This window comes from Pelophylax lessonae (assembly GCF_965119305.1).
Source record: "Pelophylax lessonae genome assembly, chromosome: 2".
NCBI classification, from domain to species: domain Eukaryota; kingdom Metazoa; phylum Chordata; class Amphibia; order Anura; family Ranidae; genus Pelophylax; species Pelophylax lessonae.
The window spans coordinates 671364015-671384228 of NC_138769.1; positions in this window are offsets into that span (position 1 = coordinate 671364015).

Consider the following 20214-nt stretch of genomic DNA (forward strand, 5'->3'; position numbering starts at 1 on the left):
ATGATATACAATTTTGGGGAAAGAGCTGTCACCAGCAATACCATAATTACTGAATGACCATCTACCTCCTGCTGTACAGAATTGGCAGATTATTTCCAACTCTCACACCCAAAAGGATGAGATTTGGGTGTGGCTGGATGGTATGAGTAGAGAGAGACAAAAGGATTGCTCTGGTGTGAACTGTCTTGTTCAATGTGTTGATGCAGCCTGGTGGGGAGCTGCCAGGAGGTACGGCATCCAACAGCTCTGCATACAGTCTCTGACACTCCCCAATTTAGGATATGAGTGTTTTGAGACAGGAGGAAAGTAAGGCTGGATTCACACTAAATGATAATGGCAAAAGTGGATGATTGCACATCAATGCTAAAATAAAAAGCCAAACTGTTTATTCTGAAATTCAAAAGTCCTTAACAAAACATAGCACACATACAGAGCAAATGTTGACGCGTTTAACACTGACGGGCATTTAATCATAACATGTTAACCACTTAAACCTCTGGAAGATTTACCCCCCTTCATGACCAGGACATTTTTTGCGCTACGGCACTGCGTTACTTTAACTGAGAATTGCGCAATCATGCAGCGCTGTAGATAAATTTAATTTATGTAATTTTCTTCCCACAAATACAACTTCCTTATGGTGGTATTTGATCACCACTTTTTTTTTTTTTTTTTTTTTTTACGCTATAAAAAAAAAAGACCAACAATTTTGAAAAAAAAACAATATTTTTTACTTTCTGCTTTAAAACATATCCAATGAAGAAATGTAAAAAAAAAATTATTTCTTCATAAATTTAGGCCAATATTTAATCTGCTACATATTTTTGGTGAAAAAAATTACCAGTTAGTGTATATTGATTGGTTTGCGCCAATTATACCAGTAACAGCGGCAATCAGCACCTAATATCAGGAGTGCGATATTGCAGCGGACAATCTGACAGTAACTAACACTTTGTGGGAACCAGTGACACGAATACAGTGATGTACTAATGACACTCGTTGATAAGGGGTTAAACATCTAGGAAGATCTAAGGGTTAAATGTGTGCCTAACCAGTGTTTTTGTGTACACAATTTGCTGCTTTTACTAAGGGATGTGCTAGATTGTATTCCCAGATTTTGTATTTGCAGGGAAACAAAATCCAGCATATCCCTGCTGACAAGATGGAGCTCTGCATTATATGGAGAACAGGGACAGCAAAGAAAGAATTTTGCCCCAAAGCGCCATATCTGCATTATGCCTGACTCCTCTAATCACAGCAGAAGCGGCATGCGCTCCCTAACTGGAAGTGCAGAATCACATATATATACACATGATTGTGCTCAGAACATCCGCCCTGTAGCAGTAAATCTTCTATAGGGTGGTTGGCAAATGGTTAAAAAAGGCAAAACTTTTTGGTGAAGAGAATAAAAGCCCGTCTGGTCTAAATTGTTGTTCAAAGATTCACTTTCTCTGCTTGCTCTGATGAACACTGTAGGAATGAAACTGATGGAAAATCCAAACTTTTCTGTTGTCACCAGTACAAGAAGAGAGAGGAAATCTTCCTATGGGGACAGTTACTTCCATGATAACTAATGGCACTTTTCCACTGCAAGTACCGGCTAGTACCGGCTCGGCTCTACTCGGCCCTGCTTGGCCCGGTTTGCTTTTCCACTGCGGTACCGCATGGTATAGTGTCGGAACGGTTCGGTACGGTACGGTATAGGTTTGCTTTTCCACTAAAGTAGTACTAAAGTTAAGTGGGTGGGATAACAACGGGGTGGGTGTGATTCTCTGACCAATCAGTGGCTAGTAGTGACTGCATGCAAAGGATTGTGGGATATGTTACCAGTTTGGTACCTGTTGGAACCACAATCGAGTAGGTACTGTTTTTTCAGAGCCGTACCGTACCGTACCGTTCGGTTCCATGCAGTGGAAAAGCAAACCTATACCGTACCGTACCGAACCGTTCCGACCCTATACCATGCGGTACCAGCAGTGGAAAAGCACAAAAGCGTCCCGAACCAGTACGGTTCCATGCAGTGGAAAAGCGCCATAAGAGAGAATTTCCCTTACGTTGGAGAGGTTCCTGCTCACTTCTTGTGGTGTCTACAGAATAGGAAGTGTAAGGAATTCTCCCTAAAGGATGGCAAAAAAGTAACCTCTTTAGTGCATCAAAAACTGTAAAAAATAGTTTTGGCTGTAGATCCTTTAATACTTAAGAAAAGGTCTCTTTAGGGTGCTTTTCGATGTCTAATAACAGTTTATTTGACACTGCTGGGATATGACTGACCTGTACAATACACTACGTGTCCTTTAAATGTTGCTTTACTTTATTAAAATCCTAATGGCAAAGCTTTACAGGAGATTAATAAACTGGATTATATTAAATCAGTCCCCAACCCCCATTTCTTATTTCCAAACTGCTCTGAATGTGCTTTTGTACTTTAGAGTTGAATAGTTCATTTAAAGCTGGCATCTGTCCAAACGTGCATAAAATGCTGTGAACAGGAGAGCAGCCAGTTCTTTCCATGAAGAATGAGGACTGCGGGTATCACCGTTCCCTATACATAGTCTGAAGATTGCACTGTACCTCCAAAATGTCCATAACTGCTGGGGTTGTCATCATTTTCTAAAAGGAGGAGATTATCAGGGGTCTCCAAACTTTCTAAAAAAGGGCCAGTTTACTGTCCCTCAGACATTAAGGGGGCCAGACTGTGGCCATCAGGGGTAGAAAATGCCCCAGAGTAAATAATGTCTCAGGCCTGGCGGTCATTAAGAGTAAAAAAGCTACATAGCACCTGTGGCCAGTAGGAGAAGAAATAGTGTCCAATAATTGATATTGGTGGGGGAAATGGTGCCCCATCATTGGTGTCATTGGGAGGAATAGTACCCCATTATTGGTATTAGTAGGAGGAATCATGCCCCATCGTTGGTGTCAGTGGGAGGGATTATGCCACACTGTTGGTGTCAGTGGAGAGAATGGTGCCTCATAGTTGGTGCCATTGGGAGGAATAGTACCCCATTATTGGTATTAGTAGGAGGAATCGTGCCTCATAGTTGGTGCCATTGGGAGGAATAGTACCCCATTATTGGTATTAGTAGGAGGAATCGTGCCCCATTGTTGGGGTCAGTGGGAGGGATTATGCCACACTGTTGGTGTCAGTGGAGAGAATGGTGCCTCATAGTTGGTGCCATTGGGAGGAATAGTACCCCATTATTGGTATTAGTAGGAGGAATCGTGCCTCAGAGTTGGTGCCATTGGGAGGAATAGTACCCCATTATTGGTATTAGTAGGAGGAATCGTGCCCCATCGTTGGTGCCATTGGGAGGAATAGTACCCCATTATTGGTATTAGTAGGAGGAATCGTGCCCCATCGTTGGTGTCAGTGGGAGGGATTATGCCACACTGTTGGTGTCAGTGGAGAGAATGGTGCCTCATAGTTGGTGCCATTGGGAGGAATTGTACCCCATTATTGGTATTAGTAGGAGGAATCGTGCCTCATAGTTGGTGCCATTGGGAGGAATAGTACCCCATTATTGGTATTAGTAGGAGGAATCGTGCCCCATCATTGGTGTCAGTGGGAGGGATTATGCCACACTGTTGGTGTCAGTGGAGAGAATGGTGCCTCATAGTTGGTGCCATTGGGAGGAATAGTACCCCATTATTGGTATTAGTAGGAGGAATCATGCCCCATCGTTGGTGTCAGTGGGAGGGATTATGCCACACTGTTGGTGTCAGTGGAGAGAATGGTGCCTCATAGTTGGTGCCATTGGGAGGAATAGTACCCCATTATTGGTATTAGTAGGAGGAATCGTGCCTCATAGTTGGTGCCATTGGGAGGAATAGTACCCCATTATTGGTATTAGTAGGAGAAATCGTGCCCCATCGTTGGTGCCATTGGGAGGAATAGTACCCCATTATTGGTATTAGTAGGAGGAATCGTACCCCATCGTTGGTGTCAGTGGGAGGGATTATGCCACACTGTTGGTGTCAGTGGAGAGAATGGTGCCTCATAGTTGGTGCCATTATTATTGGTATTAGTAGGAGGAATCGTACCCCACTCTTGGTGTCAGTAGGGGGAATTATGCCCTGCTGTTGGTGTCAGTGGAAGGAATGGTGCCTCGTTGTTGGTGTCAGTGGGATAAATAGTTCCTCATTTCAGTGAGAAGAATAGTGCCACAAGGGCTGGATAAAGGACAGCAAAGGGCCACATTAAGCCCGTGGGCCGCAGTTTGGAGACCACTGATCTAAGTAGTTGGGTTTTGTTCAAATAGGGATACCTTCTCTTCCCTCCCTGCTCTGTTTAGTTGGGGTCTAGAGTCTGAAAGGAAACAGCTTCTCTTCTGCCCTTTCTTTCTGCCCCAGTGTCATGGCTGCATCCTGTGTGAAAATTTTATTCGTAAAATAACATTTTGTATACATTTTTAAAACAAAAAAACTTGGCCAGAGTTGGGCTTTAGGGTACAGAATAGTTGACTTCTGGGCTTTTGTTTTTCTTTTTTAATTTAAATCAATTTAAATTAAAAAAGAGGTTAGGATATAGAAACCAATGTGGACCTTGCTGAATGTATTTAGAAGTCAGGTAGGAGTAAGAATGTCCCATACTCCGTAATTTGGATTAAGTTCATGTCATGAAGCAGACAAATGAGATAAGAAAGTGTACTTCACCAACTGTAGAACAGCTGGGATTCAATTTATTATAACACCTTAAAATTACTAGGAAAAAGCATAAGGATGGCAATTTGTCCAAAAAACACCAGTGTAGTGATCCATTTTCATCTGTGATCTGGTTCACAAACCTCAGATGGTTAGATATCTTTCCTACCCCTTATATATGCAGGTAGAAATCCTCCTCCATCCGTGTCCTCAAAGAGTTGCTGGATCTTGTCCCTCACTGCTTTCTACTGAACCTTCTCTTGCATCACAGGTAGACCACACTACAGGCTACATACCTGGCCTCATTAACTGACTTTAAAGTAATGCCTCCTACACACGCATCGATTATTGGCCGGGAATTTTCGGCCAACGTCCGATCGGCCGATTGTCGGCTTGTTAGTATGATGCTTTCAACAACCGACTCCGACTTTTCGGACGAAAAAAATCTGGTGTGCAGGCTATAAAATTTTTGTTGGCCGTCAACACAACGGCTGATTTTCCGTCAGTCAGTACAGATTTCAGCAGACAAAAATCTGATGAGCAAGACTGGGCATGCTCAGAGAAGAAAAAACACACGGAAAGTAAACCATCACATGACATCACTTCTGAAGTAGATTTTTGTTGGCCGAGAAAATTTGTGTGCAGTCTAGGCACATTCCAACCAACAAAACACCACTCTGGACAAAAGTCGGACGATCGGTCGGCCGATAATCGTTGCGTGTGTACGAGGCATGAGGCTTGAGCACATATGGCTGATTAACACTTTTCTGTTAGGTAAGAGCTACACCAGTAATTAAATCAATTCCAGCATTTTGAAATCAATGTATCCTATCCTAAAAAGATAACTGTCAACAAGCAGTTAAATCTCATTTTAGCAAATTAATCTAAAGCGGAACTTTACCCATAACAACTTGAAAAAACAACAAATGTTTCTTCTTGCTGGAGGCTGCCATTTTGCTAAGGCCCAGGGCCCCTGAGCAGAAGTAACTCTTTCCAGTGATGGCGAACCTTGGCACCCCAGATGTTTTGGAACTACATTTCCCATGATGCTCAACTACACTGCAGAGTGCATGAACATCATGGGAAATGTAGTTCCAAAACATCTGGGGTGCTAAGGTTCGCCATCACTGCTTTAGGCTTGAGCCCCGGTTCACATTTGTGCGTGTGCGGGGTTCGCATGTAATGTCGGAGCGCACTGCTCCGACATTACATGCGATCAGCTGTGCGGTGCGAGTTTAGCCATACAAACTGTATGGCTAAATTCGCATCGCTCCCGCAGCAAACACGCACAGGAGGCATTTTTGCAGCCGCATCAGGATCGGATCGCACAGCGGTTCACACTTGTGCGATCCGATCCTGTGCGAACTGCACGATCGCACTGCGATATGCGATCAAACTGGGGGTGTCGTTAAGATTACATTGACACCCCCAGCGTATCGCATATGGCAGTGTGAACTGCCGGGAGTGCCTGTGCGATGCGGGAACAGGCTGCGAATTCGCAGCCTTCCCGCATCGCATCAGTGTGAACCGGACCTTAAACAGATCTGCCGTTAGTGGCTCTGATTTTCGGCACAGTGATGAAAAATAGAGAGCAACTGAGCATGCACAGACCAGGGTGAGACAGTGTATTACTGGATTTTAAACAGTACAGGCACATACAGTGGGTACAGAAAGTATTCAGACCCCCTTAAATTTTTCACTCTTTGTTATATTGCAGCCATTTGCTAAAATCATTTAGGTTCATTCTTCTTCCTCATGAATGTACACATAGCACCCCATACTGACAGAAAAACACAGAATTGTTGACATTGTTGCAGATTTATTAAAAAAGAAAAACTGAAATATCACATGGTCCTAAGTATTCAGACCCTTTGCTCAGTATTTAGTAGAAGCCCCCTTTTGATCTAATACAGCCAGGAGTCTTTTTGGGAAAGATGCAACAAGTCTTTCACACCTGGATTTGGGGATCCTCTGCCATTCCTCCTTGCAGATCCTCTCCAGTTCTGTCAGGTTGGATGGTAAACGTTGGTGGACAGCCATTTTTAGGTCTCTCCAGAGATGCTCAATTGGGTTTAAGTCAGGGCTCTGGCTGGGCCATTCAAGAACAGTCACGGAGTTGTTGTGAAGCCACTCCTTCGTTATTTTAGCTGTGTGCTTAGGGTCATTGTCTTGTTGGAAGGTAAACCTTCGGCCCAGTCTGAGGTCCAGAGCACTCTGGAGAAGGTTTTTGTCCAGGATATCCCTGTACTTGGCCGCATTCATCTTTCCCTCGATTGCAACCAGTCGTCCTGTCCCTGCAGCTGAAAAACACCCCACAGCATGATGCTGCCACCACCATGCTTCACTGTTGGGACTGTATTGGACAGGTGATGAGCAGTGCCTGGTTTTCTCCACACATACCGCTTAGAATTAAGGCCAAAAAGTTCTATTTTGGTCTCATCAGACCAGAGAATCTTATTTCTCACCATCTTGGAGTCCTTCAGGTCTTTTTTTTAGCAAACTCCATGCAGGCTTTCATGTGTCTTACACTGAGGAGAGGCTTCCGTCGGGCCACTCTGCCATAAAGCCCCGACTGGTGGAGGGCTGCAGTGATGGTTGACTTTCTACAACTTTCTCCCATCTCCTGACTGAATCTCTGGAGCTCAGCCACAGTGATCTTTGGGTTCTTCTTTACCTCTCTCACCAAGGCTCTTCTCCCCCGATAGCTCAGTTTGGCCGGACGGCCAGCTCTAGGAAGGGTTCTGGTCATCCCAAACGTCTTCCATTTGAGGATTATGGAGGCCACTGTGCTCTTAGGAATCTTAAGTGCAGCAGAAATCTTTTTGTAACCTTGGCCAGATCTGTGCCTTGCCACAATTCTGTCTCTGAGCTCTTCAGGCAGTTCCTTTGACCTCATGATTCTCATTTGCTCTGACATGCATTGTGATCTGGAAGGTCTTATATAGACAGGTGTGTGGCTTTCCTAATCAAGTCCAATCAGTATAATCAAACACAGCTGGACTCAAATGAAGGTGTAGAACCATCTCAAGGATGATCAGAAGAAGTGGAAAGCGCCTGAGTTAAATATATGAGTGTCACAGCAAAGGGTCTGAATACTTAGGACCATGTGATATTTCAGTTTTTCTTTTTTAATAAATCTGCAACAATTTTAACAATTCTGTGTTTTTCTGTCAGTATGGGGGCTATGTGTACATTCATGAGGAAGAAGAATGAACTTAAATGATTTTAGCAAATGGCTGCAATATAACAAAGAGTGAAAAATTTAAGGGGGTCTGAATACTTTCCGTACCCACTGTATTTTTAATATTTGACATAGTTATACCTGGAAAAGGGGTCAGCCTTAAATGATCTAGCAGGACTTACATTTCTGACTAAAGTTCCACTTTAACCACTTGCCGACCACTGCACGACTATCTACGTCGGCGGTCAGCCCCTCACAGGCAAAGTGACGTAGGTCTACGTCGCTAGCCTGTGAGGGTCTAGGGAGCGAGCGCGCACCGCCGGAGGCGTGCTCCCGCGTGATCACGGACCCCCCTGCGCATGTGACCGGCGGACCCGATGCTGCCTGTCATTCTCCCCGGTGTATGAATGATGATCATACGGTTCTACTATGTAGAACCGTTGATCACTGTTCATACATCTCAAGCCACAGCCAATCACAGTTAGAATCACGCCCCTAGGGACACACATAGCCCCTCCCTCTCAAAAAAAGTTAACCCCTTCACTGCCAGTGTATTTTTACAGTGACAGTGCATATGTATAGCACTGATTACTGTAGAAATGTCACTGGTAACCCCAAAAGTGTCAAAAATGTCAGTCAAGGGTCCGATCTGTCCGCCGCAATGTCGCAGTACCGCAAAAAAAATCGCAGATTTCCGCCATTACGCGTTAAAAAAAACAACAAAAATGACCAAAATCTTTCCCTTTGTTAGTAAACGCGATAACTTTTGCGCAAACCAATCAAAATACGTTTTTTGCGATTTTTTTTACCAAACATAGGTAGCATCAAACAAATTGGCCGAAAATGTTAAAAAATTTAGATTTTTACATTTTTTTGGGGGGGAATTTCATATAAAAAAATGTGAAAAATATTGCTATTTTTGCAAAATTTATGCTCTTTTTTTGTTTATAGCGCGTGATCAAAAAATCGCACAGGTGATCAAATACCACCAAAAGAAAGCTCTGTTTGTGGGAAAAAAAGGACGCCAAATTTGTTTAGATACAGCGTCGCACGACCGCGCAATTGTCCGTTAAATTCACGCAGTGCCGAATCGCAAAATACTCCCTGGTCAGGAAGGGGGTAAAATCTTCCGGGGCTTAAGTGGTTAACCACCAGCGTAACCCCAGCCTTAGATTCTAGTCTGTCTACACCAGTCATGTGTCCTCATATGATTTGATGATTATTATTATTATACAGGATTTATATAGCGCCAACAGTTTGCACAGTGCTTTACAATGTTAGGACAGACAGTACAATTTAATACAGGAGGAATCAAAGGGCCCTACTCATTAGCGCTTACAATCTAGGAGGAAGGGTCCAGTGATACAAAAAGTAATAGCTGTGGGGGATGAGCTGATGTTGAAAATAAAAGTACAGTTGTTAGGTGTGGGTAGAATAGGCTTCCCTGAAGAGGAGGGTTTTCAGGGATCATCTTAAAGCGAGCAGAGTAGGGGATAGTCGGACAGATTGGGGTAGGGAGTTCCATAGGATGGGAGAGGCTCAGGAAAAGTCCTGGAGGCGAGTATGGGAGGAGGAGACGAGGGAGCTAGAGAGCAGGAGGTATAGTGATATGGGAATGTTGTTTTCCTATCAGTCTCAAAATTATTACTTAGACTGTATATGTTCTCATCATCTGCCTGCTGCATGTTGTTATTGTTATTATAGTACTAGATGATTTATATAGCGCCAATAGTTTGCGCAGCACTTTTCAATACAAAAGGAGACAGCAGGGGTTGATTAAAATAAACTGCAGAGTGCAAAATCTGGTGCAGCTATGCATGGTAGCCAATCAGCTTCCAAACTTCAGCTTGTTCTATTAAGCTTTAACAAAGCACCAGATTTTGCACTCTCCAGTTTTAGTAAATCAACCCCAGTACATTTACAATGCAATTCAAGACAGAAAATAAGGAGGGCCCTGCTAGTGCGAGTTTACAATCTAAAAGGGGGGACAAGTGAAAAAATAAGGTAATACTGTAACTGTGTGGGGATGAGTTGACACAAAAATGTAAAAGTCCAGTTATTGGTGTAGCACCCTCCTAGGTAGGTGCTAGGAAAAACATAGTTTTTGCTCTGCCTGCTTATCAGGAGAGCCTGATCACTAGTTTGGCCTGTTGCATGTGTCCATGTGTGATTCACTTGGTCTGAGGGAGTGTCCCCACTGTACCCAATAGGGACACATGTTGGACAGTGGAGGAAACCCAGCCAATGACACACAGGCTTTTGTGGCTGTCCCAGTGGGTTGGCACAAGAGTAGTGCATCCTGGTATAGGTCATAAAAGCCAAGGGCACATGTGACAGGGCGTCTTTGGGCGGGAAGCCAGGTCCTATGAGGAGGGTGACGGCTGTCTCTCCTCCTGTCAGTGTGGAAAGTGGTCACAGGCAGTCGGCCTAGTGAACCCGACGTGTGGTGCTGAGCCAGGAGGTCCACAGGATAATGACTGTAGAGCAAGTGGCAGAGCAACCTGAGAAAAAACTGTCTGTGAGTACCAGGGAGCTTGCCAGGGGTCTGCCCAGGAAGGGGACCACTCTGGTGAGAGTCAGTGGACAGGGGTTAGCACACACAGCAAGAGAAAGGGGTGCCCAGTTGAGACCCTGAAGAGTAATTTGAACAGGAGCCTTTTCATCTATCCTCACTTCTGTGGCAGAGTGAAGCATCGGCCTTGCCACATACACTGCAGCTAATTGTCTTTAGAATTGTGCATAGTTCATAATTGGAGTCTCCCACGCATCCCTCCTCCCATCCCAGTTCAAAATAAAACACAAAAAACCAAATCCTACGGACTGTTCATTGTCTGAGCCAAGAGTTAAAGTGATAAGTTTTAACAGACTGTTGCTATGGGTAACCCTGGGGAATCCAATCTCAGTAGCTCCCTAGGGGGCAGTGCTACATTGGGTAGAGGGGAGTTTGTAGGGTTTGCCTAAAGGCAGACAGAGTTGGCGATAACTGGACAGATTGGAGAAGGGAGTTCCAGAAGATGGGAGAGGCTGTAGAGAAGTCCTGGAGGCAAGCATGGGAGGAGGTGATGAGAATGATAGAGATCAGGGGGTCTTGGAAGGACTGTAGAGGAAGGTTTGGCTGATATTTTGAATGAAGTTGGGGATGTAGCTCAAAATAGATTTATGAACGGCTTTGTATGTTGTTAGCATTTTGAATTTTATTCATTGGGTGAGCAGAAGCCAGTGGAGAAACTGGCAGAGAGGGCTACCAGACATTAAGTGATTGTTAAGGTGAATGAGTCTAGCACCAGCACTTATGATAGACTGAAGGGAGGTATCCTATGTAGAGGTAGGCCAATGAGGAGGGAGTGGAAATAATTTAGACAAGTGATAACAAAGTAGTGAATTAGTGGTTTGGTGGTGTCATTTGTTAAGAAGAGGTGTATTATGGAAAAGAGGTGACGGTGGCAAGATTTGGACAGTGATTGGATGCGGGGCTGGAAGTACAGTAGATGTCAGACTCCAAGAACACATCTAGCATCCTGGCATAATGAGAGGGACTAATAGTTGTGCTATTGACCTCAATGAAAACATTGGGGATAAGGTATTGGGGGAGGATATATTATGAGCTCAGTTTTGGAAAGATTCAGTTATAAGAAGTGAGGCAACATCTATAATGATATGTCGGTAAGAAAATTAGTAATGTGCAAGCAGGCCGAAGGGGTGAGCTGAGAGAGATACACCAAGGTGTCATCAGCATAGAGATAATATTGGAAGCCATTGGCGTTTAGAAAACTGACCAAAGGAGGCGATGTTGATTGAGAAGAGAAGAAGTCCAAGGACAGAAGTTTGGGGGATCTCTTTGGAATGAGGAAGAGGAGAGGAGGAGATACAGTGCCTTGCGAAAGTATTCGGCCCCCTTGAACTTTGCGACCTTTTGCCACATTTCAGTCTTCAAACATAAAGATATAAAACTGTAATTTTTTGTGAAGAATCAACAAGTGGGACACAATCGTGAAGTGGAACAAAATTTATTGGATATTTCAAACTTTGTTAAATAAAAAACTGAAAAATTGGGCGTGCAAAATTATTCAGCCCCTTTACTTTCAGTGCAGCAAACTCTCTCCAGAAGTTCAGTGAGAATCTCTGAATGATCCAATGTTGACCTAAATGACTAATGATGATAAAAAGAATCCACCTGTGTGTAATCAAGTCTCCGTATTAATGCACCTGCACTGTGATAGTCTCAGAGGTCCGTTTAAAGCGCATGAAGAACAAGGAACACACCAGGCAGGAACGAGATACTGTTGTGGAGAAGTTTAAAGCCGGATTTGGATACAAAAAGATTTCCCAAGCTTTAAACATCCCAAGGAGCACTGTGCAAGCGATAATATTGAAATGGAAGGAGTATCAGACCACTGCAAATCTACGAAGACCTGGCCGTCCCCCTAAACTTTCAGGTCATACAAGGAGAAGACTGATCAGAGATGCAGCCAAAAGGCCCATGATCACTCTGGATGAACTGCAGAGATCTACAGCTGAGGTGGGAGACTCTGTCCATAGAACAACAATCAGTTGTATACTGCACAAATCTGGCCTTTATGGAAGAGTGGCAAGAAGAAAGCCATTTCTTAAAGATATCCATAAAAAGTGTAGTTTAGAGTTTGCCACAAGCCACCTGGGAGACACCAAACATGTGGAAGAAGGTGCTCTGGTCAGATGAAACCAAAATCAAACTTTTTGGCAACAATGCAAGACGTTATGTTTGGCGTAAAAGCAACACAGCTCATCACCCTGAATACACCATCCCCACTGTCAAACATGGTGGTGGCGGCATCATGGTTTGGGCCTGCTTTTCTTCAGCAGGGACAGGGAAGATGGTTAAAATTGATGGGAAGATGGATGGAGCCAAATACAGGACTATTCTCAAAGAAAACCTGATGGAGTCTGCAAAAGACCTGAGACTGGGACGGAGATTTGTCTTCCAACAAGACAATGATCCAAAACATAAAGCAAAATCTACAATGGAATGGTTCACAAATAAACATATCCAGGTGTTAGAATGGCCAAGTCAAAGTCCAGACCTGAATCCAATCGAGAATCTGTGGAAAGAACTGAAAACTGCTGTTCACAAACGCTCTCCATCCAACCTCACTGAGCTCGAGCTGTTTTGCAAGGAGGAATGGGCAAAAATGTCAGTCACTCGATGTGCAAAACTGATAGAGACATACCCCAAGCGACTTACAGGTGTAATGGCAGCAAAAGGTGGCGCTACAAAGTATTAACTTAAGGGGGCTGAATAATTTTGTACGCCCAATTTTTCAGTTTTTTATTTGCTAAAAAAGTTTAAAATATACAATAAATTTCGTTCCACTTCATGATTGTGTCCAACTTGTTGTTGATTCTTCACAAAAAATTACAGTTTTATATCGTTATGTTTGAAGCCTGAAATGTGGCAAAAGGTCGAAAAGTTCAAGGGGGCCAAATACTTTCGCAAGGCACTGTAGTTGTAGGTGACACTGAAGGATTGCTTAAATAGGTAGTAGGAGAACCAGGAAAGATTCCTAGAGGCGGAATATGTGGTTTTTTTTGTGGAAGGAGGTTAATCAACTGTATCAAACACAGCAGAAAGGACTAATAGTATGAATTTTGAAGTAGTGGTCATTGGTTTTAGCATTTAGAAAGTCATTAGTGAGTTTTAGTAGAGCAGTTTCTATGAATGTGGAGGTCGAAAGAAGGTTTTAATCAGTGAGGCAGCAGCTTAGAAAGTTGTAGACAAGACATTCTAGAAGTTTGGAGGTAAACGGGACCAACAAGATGGGTCTTAAGATGTTCAGATTAGTGGGGTCCGGGAAAGGCTTTTTAAGTATGATCACAACCAGTGCATGTCTTAGAGGGAAGAGAGGAGCAGAAGGGAATGGGGTCCAGGACATGTGGTAAGGTGGGCATCATAACAAAAACATTAGCAACTTCCTCAGTTCCAACAGGGTCAAAAGAAGAAAATACTGCATGTGTAGGTGAACATAGTATGTTCAATGGGAAAAATATTGGGACAATAAAGATCTTGTCACATATTGCATCTGTTACTTGGACCATCTGTCTGGAACCCAAATATCTTCCTTGTCTGTACTGTGGGCTTGTTATCACCATGCTTTCCTGTGAGTTGCACAATGAAGCGTTAGCAGTTCAACATCCTCACCATTGGTGGCTTTAGTGCATATCTAATGCTCCAAGGTTGTGCTTCAGTACACAGCAACAGGAGGGTTTGCATATCCAGACAGTTTGACATGATCTAGATTTAAAACAGACATAAACACATACAAACATAGGTGTGCACAGCCTATTGCATTAGGGTGTGCACCCCAAAGCTCAATAATCTCTTTCTCTGCAGCCTCAGCTGCACTAGACAGTGAATGAATTGGAAGTTTTCTTTGCCGAACGACTTCCTGTCCATTCACAAACTGAAGCGTAGTAAACACATTTTATTATGCTTCCGTTATGAAAGAACACAATGAGCAGTGTGTTCATTTAGAAAAGGAAGGAACCTGTAAATTACATATTTACTAGCATTTTCTCTGGCTCTTCATCCTGAAACATCCCCCTAGCAGCTGGGAGGAGAGAAGGGAAGCCAGCAGCACTGCAGGGCAAGGGGTTTAAACATGGGGGGGGGGGAGCCCGGGTAGTACGGGAGCCCGCACCACATGTAGTGATTAGGGTGTGCCCAGGCACACCTGGCACACCCCCTGCGCACGCCTATGCATACAAATGCAAGTGTGTAAAAAGCCCCTAAAATTATAGGCAAGTTTTTAGCTTTAAGTATCTTACAGCACATTTACTGCAGGAGTAATATTGGCATATTTAAGGTCTATGACAATTAGGATGACCTCCAGAACTACAATGGTGGAATTCACTGATCCAACATGACTTGAAGCACAGCCCCATCATTCATGTGAATCTGTGAATGAATGAACTGCACATCCTGTTCGCCATTGCGGCAGAGAGACTTGTAGTTTACCAATGGAATATATATAAGTGCTGTGATCATCTCACTCATAATCCATTGATGTTTTATCTACCTGTCTAACTGAAAGTCCATACCTTGACATGGACATTAAGCTGTATGGAAAGTCTGCAGGAACCTGGCACTGCATCCACAGTCAAATAATTGCAGTTGCAATTCTATGCAGGATACTAAAAAAAAAATGCATAAATATTTTTGCTGGCATGTATTATTTTTTTTTTTAAAAGGTGGACCTAACCTTTAAATATGACAGCCTGCATTTACCCTTTTTTCCACTAGATGGCGTATGGTAGCCAGCAAAAAAAAAAAGAAAAAAAAAAAACCTAATGCCATCACTACTTTAGAGGGGGAAGGGCTGGGAGCAAAAGTTTAAAGGGCTTTACCGTCTCATGTTACAATGTTTTCAACAGTTATTTTGAAAATCAGTATATTGTGTGTCTTGTGAGTCTTCTTAGCTGAGATTGCTATTTATAAACAGAGGCTCAAGATGTGTTCGAATGGCCCATCCCTTGGTTATTACTCTAAGTTCAAAATCAGCAACTATGTCATAGATCACAGTCTGTTTCCTTTCATTTCTCTGGCCTTTCTCCAACTGTGTGTGTGCTTTGTTCTGTTCAGAATGTTAATATTGGCAGAGGGAAGAGGAGAGGAAAAAATGACTCCAGCCTCTTTCATTACATGGGATTCGGAGGCATCACAAGTGTTAACGGATGTGACTTTCAACTCCGATGACAAAAGCCGCCTATTTACGGCGCAATTAGGCGTGGTTCACAAAGGGTTGCTTTTTGCCTATGCCGAGGAAAAAATAAAGTATTGACAAGCTTCATGTGTGCTGCACAGGACAAAAAAAGATAGGAGTGCTGATATGAATGTCAGCCGTGTACTTGCTTAATAACGTAGGAATCAGGCAGAGCGGCGTTTATTAGGCGTTTCTTGATGTACCAGACTGTGTGGCTTGTCCTATGTTCCTTGCGGGTGGCTTTAGAGATGTAGCACTGTCCCTGTAGGGCTTGCTGTATGATGACTTCTCGGGCCTCCTCTGATTACCAGCACACAATCACTTGGGGTACAGTTCACACATCCCCCTTACTCATGATGGCTCGTCACACAATAACTTGTCCAGGGGTATTGGTTTTTAGTGTTTATTTTGGAACTTGGATGGGAAAAGAGAATAGTGGGATACTCCACCTGTAACTATTCACAATGGATAAGGACAACTCTCACTTGGACTCACCAGGTTGCTTGTGGAAGCAGCTGCACTGCTTAATCCATACTGCCAGATGTATAGAAAGGGTTAAGTCTCCTTGCTCTATTCTCTCAAGCAATAGACTTGGTGAATCTACATTATCCTAGGGACACTCACTAGCATCCCCCTTACTGACACCCGTCCACTGACTCTTTTAACTGTAGGGATGGCCCCCCTCAGGTCAGGGCCCTTGACACAGATCTTTACTCACTGTACTGCAGAATCAGATCCTTTCAGTGTCTCCCCTTTCAGTCAGCTTCACCGGACCTCTAGGTTCAGTTGATCACTAGCACTCTCCAGGCCCTCAGGTTGACTACCTGAGGCTGCATGGCACCTCTATAGAGGAGGAGGCAGCCGCCCCCTCCCTCCGGGACTCTGCTATACAGCCGAAAGACCTCGAGCACATGTGCTCCTGGTCTTTTATACAGTGTCCCAGCATGCACAGACGCACTTTCCTCTGCCAAATCACCAGAGCTGTATCAAACACCTGTGCACCTATTTGTCAGGTTTCCTCCAACTGTCCCACATGCCTCCCTATTGCACCAGTGTGAAACACTCTGCAGACAGAATGAGTTGCACCTGAACACAATGAGCAGACCTCACTAACAGATCCTGCTCTCTGGTAAGCAAAGAACAATGTAGATTTACCTGCAGTCCTGCTGGTAAGCAGACAGGACTCAAAACTATACTTTCTCTCTAGCATCTACCTAGGAGGGTGCTCCACCCCCCGCCAAACTGAGCCATGTCATCATTGGCTCTGAGCATCTGTCCCTACAAAAATACCTGTACAAAAACTTACAAGGAGTATCCCACAAACGTGGAAAGGGGGAAAAGGGAAATAACATATGTACAGGGCCATGGGGTATACCGCATATTTGGCCAGTGAATACAATAAGTTACGTGAAAAATTATATATCTCTGCTGTACAATATTTACACATAGAAAGGTACCGGGTGCATTTGGATCAATTCACCCAACGCCAAACAAAAATCTGCTTGACACGTAAAGGTAAACATACTAACTGACTAAACTACACAATGCAATGAGGACAGTGAATGGCCTCTCCAAGGCCCGAAGGTCCCTGCAAACCTGCAAAGGAAAAAGGTGAATACACAGCAATTTGTACATTCTATATAATCTCGGTGAGACTGCCCTCTCCGTAGAGGCGACCTTCTCACCAGCAAAATCTCTAGCTCTAACATTCCGGTAGAGATCTCCAACTCTTCCGCCCCCCTAAGGGCACGCTTGACTCATTGCTCTGTTGTGCACCTGTAATAGACAAAACAGAAGACAGATGGTGGGACGCCTCCCAAGAGGTGGAAGCGTACCAAGCCAAAGGGCCTGGTAGGGATTTTGGGGGGGGGGCCCACGCCATTTTTTTTTTTTAATTTTGGCATGGAGTTCCCCTTAAAATCTGTACCAGACCCAAAGGGTTTGGTATAGATTTTGGGGCGGGGGGGGGGGGACCCTACGCCGTTTTTTTTTTTATTCTGTCATAGGGCTCCCCTTAACCACTTAAATACAGGGCACTTTCACCCCCTGCCTGTCCAGACCAATTTTTAGCTTTCAGTGATTATTGGCGTCTATGTGAAAGCTTAGACAGCTTGACATGGCACTGCTCCCAGTCTTTACCAGTGGCATCTATGGGAAATCTTGGTCAGCTTGACATGGCACTGCTCTCGAACCATAAGTGACAGGGACATCAAACTTGGGGAGCACAGAGAAAGGACCCAGGACTACAACATATCCACACATTTTAAAAGTGGAGTATGCCTGTACACTACACTGACTGCACTAAACTGACTGAACTCACTATTCACTAACTACCAGCCTAATCTCCATTGTCACACACTATACACGGCTGCCGCTGTATATAGTGTGGGGCAGAGTACATTGTGCTGTGACTGGCCAAAGCATACAGGTCATGTGCATGCTTTGGCCAATCATCAGCAATCAATGCACTGCAAGGGCGCAGTGCATTATGGGGCGTTCATCGGCGGACGAACTTCCCGCCGAGCACCCCATTTGTTTGTGTGTTCAGCGAACACACAAACACCATTCCTATGGGATTTTTATGAACTCTTATGAACATTTTATGAACTATCCATGCTACACAAGCGTATCTTCATATTTATCTAGGAGGGTAGAGGGTAATGCCTCGTACACACGCATCGATAGTTGGCCGTGAATTTTCGGCCAACGTCCGATCGGCCGATTTTCGGCTTGTTAGTATGATGCTTTCGACAACCGACTCCGACTCCGACTTTTCGGCCGAAAAAAATCTGGTGTGCAGGCTATAAAATTTTTGTTGGCCGTCAACATAATGGCCGATTTTCCGTCAGTCAGTATAGATTTCGGCAGACAAAAATCTGATGAGCAAGACTGGGCATGCTCAGAGAAGAAAAAACACACGGAAAGTAAACCAGCACATGACATCACTTCTGAAGTTGGTTTTTGTTGGCCGAGAAAATTAGTGCGCAGTCTAGAGCACATTTCAACCAACACAACACCACTGGACAAAAGACGGCCGATCGGTCGGCCGATAATCGTTGCGTGTGTACGAGGCAATGTGGATTGTGCATTAGCATTTGTTTGCGCCACAATTTCAATTTGTTTGCACAGAACTAATGTACTTGTTGTCAGGTTTGGTCTGTATAAACCTAAGCTACAGCCTGTGTTTGCATCAGTGTAATCTTTTCCATTTCCATGGTAAATCAGAACTCGTGTCTAAACAGCCCGCTTCCCAAAGATCACAATTCATTGTTATGCTCCATAGTAAAACAAGTCACCAAAAGCTGTTATTTCCTTTGAGAGATTTCATCTCCCAGGACAAATGATGGATTGTGTTTTCATTTTTTCCAGCCCAGACTGACACTACAAAGACACCAAGGCACATTTTAGGTCTTATAAAAAGAACTGTTTAATCTCCCCGCAATTTGTCCACATCAGTGCTAGTTAAGCTGATTTATTAGACAGAGACACATACCTGCAAGCGGTGTTTCCTGTGGGTAAGTGTGATGTTTGTGGTGCGAGGGGATCCACTGCGGTACAGGATGTGTCATTGGCGTGTCCAGGCCTGAGCTCTGATCATTGTGCTGCTTGTTTAGAAATTTCCAAATTAACAGTCTCCCACGTAATTCGCTGCGCTGAGCGCCTTGGGGGCACCCCACCAAGACGAGCCGAGTCGCGTTGGCTTCGTCAGGTGTGCAGGATGGAAAATATCAGTTATTGCTGTCAGAAACAGCTGAGAGTTTTATTGTATTCTCTGTAAACACAGTATAATCCTAAACATGTAAATGGAATTTCAAAAGTCATTTTCTTTTTTTAACAAAAAAGGTTTATTATCGTTTTCAAAACAACCAAAAAGAATGGTACAGCAAAGCATCAAGATTCACATGGACGACATACAAATCAGGTACAAAGCAACACAAAGACATAGTGTACCTGATAAATCAGTGGGACTTACATATTGGCAGATAAAAAGAAGGTGTGCAGACAGAAAAAAGGGGGGGATATACAGGAGGGGGGGGAGGGCACAAAGAAAAGAGGACAATAGGAGAGCGGGTCAAATTAAAATATTATAATGGAACATCCAAAGAGTCCTGACCATGTGCATCAATCCAGGTGGACCATATCTTATCAAACTTCTTAGGCCAATTCCTTCTCTCATCAGTGATTTTATACAGTGGCAAAACTGAATTAACCACCTCCTGCCAGGTGGCATGAGAAGGAGGGGTAGTGGACTTCCAACAAAACAAGATTTCCCTTCTTGCATAAAATAAGGTATAAGTAAGGAAGAGCTTAGTGTATCTATCAGCCTCAATATCCTCCATATAATTCTACAGCAAAAAAAGAGGGTCTAAAGGGAAAACCACCCTACACAGTTCACAGGATGTATCAACCACCGACTCCCTGTATGGATGCAGCAGGTGGCAAGGCCATACCATTTGCAGGAAGGTACCAGTCTCAGTAGCACACCTGGTGCACATCGGGTCTGCCTGGGGGTAAATATTGGCCAGATGCTGGGAGGTGTAGTATGCCCTGTGGAGGATTTTCAATTGCATAAATCTTTCCTTAGCTGAAATCATAGAAAAGTAGTTTTTAGTCTTAATAAATCTGCAACTTTCATTGAAATAATACCTAGTGATCCTG